Source organism: Orycteropus afer, unplaced genomic scaffold (assembly GCF_000298275.1).
Source record: "Orycteropus afer afer isolate SDZICR_OR568_19922 unplaced genomic scaffold, OryAfe1.0 scaffold00115, whole genome shotgun sequence".
Classification (NCBI taxonomy): Eukaryota; Metazoa; Chordata; class Mammalia; order Tubulidentata; family Orycteropodidae; genus Orycteropus; species Orycteropus afer.
The window spans coordinates 7,626,709-7,630,986 of record NW_006921702.1 but is presented as its reverse complement, the minus strand read 5'-3'; the positions used below and the strand labels follow the sequence as shown (position 1 = coordinate 7,630,986).

Sequence of the window (4,278 nt, the reverse complement as noted above, 5' to 3'; positions counted from 1 at the left end):
CTGGAGGGGCGACCCAAACTTGCATTCCTGAAGGGTCTGGGCCATTAGTACTCATACCAGAATTGGGTTGCTGTAATTTTCCATTGACTTTAATCACTTGACATGGTAGTACTAAAAGACATCCTAAAGAATCTCCTGTATGCCAGACATAGTCTTCTTTACCTCCATTACGTAATGTCAATCCAATATTCCCTTGGTAATCAGTATCTATCACACCAGATAGTACAATAATGCCCTTCTTTGTCTGTTGATCCAGCAGCATGAAGAAGCCAAAATGGCCAGGTGGCATACTTAATTTCCAGTTCCATGCAATCAGTATTGTGTTTCCAGGTGGGAGTGCTCCTCCCTTTGGAACTAAGATCTCCAGACCCACAGAACATAGGGTAGCAGGGACAGGAAGCAAAATATTTTTGAGTGGGTCACTGGGAGTAATAGTGTGTAGTACCATTCCCATGTCCACCCCTTGGTTCTTGGACCCATAAATCCTGGCTATTGGAGAAACAGAACCATATATTAGACACTGGCTTAGAGCATATACAGCCTCCCAGGGAGCATTTCCCCCACCCTTCAAGGTATTGCTCTTAGCTGGCACCATAATTGTGTTTTTAGTAGGACATTCCATTGTTCTATCAAGCCAGCTGCTTCAGGATGATGGGGAACATGGTAAGACCAGTGAATTCCATGAGCATAGGCCTATTGCCACACTTTATTTGCTGTGAAGTGAGTCCCTTGGTCTGAAGCAATACTGTGTGGGATACCATGATGGTGGATAAGACATTCTGTAAGTCCATGGATGGTAGTTTTGGCAGGAGCATTGCATTCAGGCAAGGAAAATCCATATCCAGAGTAAATATTTATTCCAGTGAGAATGAAACACTGTCCTTTCCATTATGGAAGCAGTCCAATGTAATCAACCTGCCACCAGGTTGCTGGCTGATCCCCCTGAGGAATTGTTCCATATCACGGACTTAGGTGTTGGTCTCTGCTGCTGGCAGATTGGGCGCTCAGCAGTGGCGGTAGCCAAATTGGCCTTGGTAAGTGGAAGTCCATGGTGCTGAGCCCATACATAACCTCCATTCCTGCCACCATGGCCACTTTGTTCATGATCCTATAAAGCAATGACAGGAGTAGCTGGGGAAAAATGATGGCTGGTTTCCACTGAATGTGTCATCCTATTACCTGACTGTTAAAGTCCTCCTCTTCTGAGGTCACCTTCTGGTGTGCATTCACATGAGACACAAATACCTTTACTCCTTTGGCCAAGTCAGAGAGATCTATTCACATACCTCTTCCTGGTACATCTTTGTCACCAATTTTCCAAGCATGCTCCTTCTAAGTTCCAGACCATCTAGCCAAGCTGTTAGCCACAGCCCATGAATCCATATATAATCACACATCTGCCCATTTCTTATTCCATACAAAGTGAACAGCCATATGCGTGGCTCAAAGTTCTGCCCATTGGGAGGATTTCCCTTCACCACTGTCCTTCAAGGAAGTCCCAGAAAAGGGCTGCAGTGCTGCTGTCCACTTTCGAGTGGTGCCTGCATATTGGGCAGAAACATCTCTAAACCAGGCAAGAATTTTCTCTTCCTCAGTCAACTGATCATAAGGAATTCCCCATGAGGCTATAGGTAAAGACTGGGAGAGGGAAGGTAATATGACTGGAGTGGAGACCATAGGCATTTGGGCCACATCCTCATGCAACTTACTTGTGCCTTCAGGTCCTGCTTGAGCCCGATCTCTGATATACCACTTCCATTTAATGATGGAGTGCTGCGGTGCACGTCCAACTTTATGACTCTGTGGGTCAGACAACATTCAGTTCATTATGGGCAGCTCGGGCCTCACGGTCACTTGGTGGCTCATGTTTAGGTGTTCAGTCGCTACTAAAGGCTAGTAACAAGCCAAAAGCTATTTCTCAAAAGGAGAGTAGTTATCTGCAGAGCATGGCAGGGCTTTTCTCCAAAACCTCAAGGGTCTGCATTGCAATTCACCAATAGGGACCTGCCAAAGACTCCACACAGCATCTCTATCTGCTACAGACACTTCTAGCACTGTTGGGTCAGCAGGGTCATATGGCCCAAGGGGCAGAGCAGCTTTCATGGCAGCCTGAACTTGTTCCAGAGCTTTCTTTTGTTCTAGGTCCCACTCAAAACTAGCAGCTTTCTGAGTCACTTGATAAAGAGGCTGCAGCAACACACCCAAATGAGGGACATGTTGCCTCCAAAATCCATAGAGGCCCACCAGATGTCATGTGTATTTTTTAGTTGGAGGGGAAGCCAGATACAATAACTTATCCTTCACTTTGGTAGGAATATCTGACATGACCCACACCATTGGACCCTTAGAAATTTCACTGAGTTAGAAGGTATCTGAATTTTTGTTGGGTTAATTTCCCAACCTCTAGCACACATATGTCTCACCAATAAGTCTAGAATCATAGATACTTCTCCCTTACTAGGTCCAATCAGCATAATGTCATCAATATAATGGACCGGTGTGATGTCCTGTGGAAGGGAAATGTGATCAGATCCCTACAGACTAAATTATGACATAGTCCTGGGGAGCTGATTTATCCCTGAGGAAGCACTGTGAAAGTATATTGTTGGCCTTGGCAGATGAAGGCAAACTGCTTCTGAGGTTCCTCTGAAATTGGTATGGAGAAAAAGGAATTGGTCAGATCAATAGCTGCATGCCAAGTACCAGGAGAGGTACTAATTTGCTCAAACAATGAAACCACATCAGGAGCAGCAGCTACAATTGGAGTCACCACCTGATTAAGTTTATGATAATCTGCTGTCATTCTCTAAGATCCATCTATTTTTTTGCACAGGCCAAATAGGAGAATTAAATGGGAATGTGGTGGGAATCACCACCCTTGCATCCTTCAAGTCCTTGATGGTAGCAGTAATCTCTGCAACCCCTCCAGAGATGTGGTATTGCTTTCCATTTACTATTTTTGTAGGTAGAGGCAGGTCCACTTGACTTTTCCTACCATAACAGCCCTTACTCCACATGTCAGGCACCCAATGTTCTGCCAATTTCTCAGTATATCTATTCTTATTATGCACTCTGGAACTGGGGAAATCACTACGGATCAGTTCAGGGACCCGCTGGACCCATTGTGAGATGCACCTTAGCTAAGACTCCATCAATAACAACCTCCATATGCCCCCACTCTGACTGGTGGACCACAATGACTTTGGGTCTCCTAGAATTAGTGTCAGTTCAGAACCATTGTCCAGTAATCCCCAAAAAGTCTGATTATTTATTTTTCCCCAATAAACAGTCACTCTCGTAAAAGGCGTCAGATCCCTTTGCAGAAGGCTGGGAGAAAGACTGACATTATATATTTTGGGCAATATAGTTGGGTCTTTCCTCAAAGGGACGTGGCCACCCTTTCATTCAAGGGGTTGTGGGTCTGTAAACTGACTCAAGTCTGGGAATTGATTGAGAGGCTGCTATTCATGTGACATAGAATTCTTCTGCCTATACAGATCAAGTAAATATTTAATAAGTTTGCCATATATTTCACTACTAGGAACACAATGTGCAAGTAGCCAATGCCATAATTCCACACAAATCAGAGTGTTCTGATTCCTCTGCTGTCCATTATTGTAACCACATCCACCTTGCCTTTGTAAATTAACGGCTGCCACTTGGTCCCTACTACCACGGGGTCCAATCAGCCCCATTATAATTAAGCATCTTAGTTCAATTAGGGTAGTTCCCACCATCAAATCGGGCTTACATAAAATAGCAATCACAGCAGTCTTCAAGGGTGCTGGGGCTCCCTTCACAAATTTATTCCTCACTGTACTGGTGAAAGGCATATCTTCTGGACTCTCCATTTCTGGCTCTAGGGGTCTAATCTGATAAATCCATTCTAACAGGCCAATTTCCTTAAGCCTCTGGATACCTTCTTCTACATTATACCAAGGCAGGTCTGGTACTTCAATTTGACTTAAGGTAGGCAACCACATAACCCATGCTTCAGTAAGCTAGCCAAATAAACTATTAGTTCCTTTCTAACCTCTTGAGATGAAATATTGAATGAAGAATCTGTACTTGTTGTTGTTGTTGTTGTTTGCCGTCGAGTCAGCCCCGACTCATAGCGACCCCTCCTTGGGTTTCCGAGGCAGTATCACTACAGAAGTAGGATTGTCCAACCTTCCTTCTGAGGAGTGGCTGGTGGGTTTGAACCGCCAGCCTTCTGGTGAGCAGTCAAGTGCCTTAGGCACTATGCTACCAGAGCTCCTAAATCTGTACTTAGTGGGC

The 4,278-nt window shown here is 44.7% G+C and overlaps 1 pseudogene; it reads right to left on the bottom strand.

Moving 5' to 3' along the window:
* Nucleotides 1–3,242, bottom strand: part of LOC122150293 — a 13,645-nt pseudogene extending 10,403 nt beyond the window's left edge.
* Nucleotides 3,243–4,278: the final 1,036 nt, after the last annotated feature.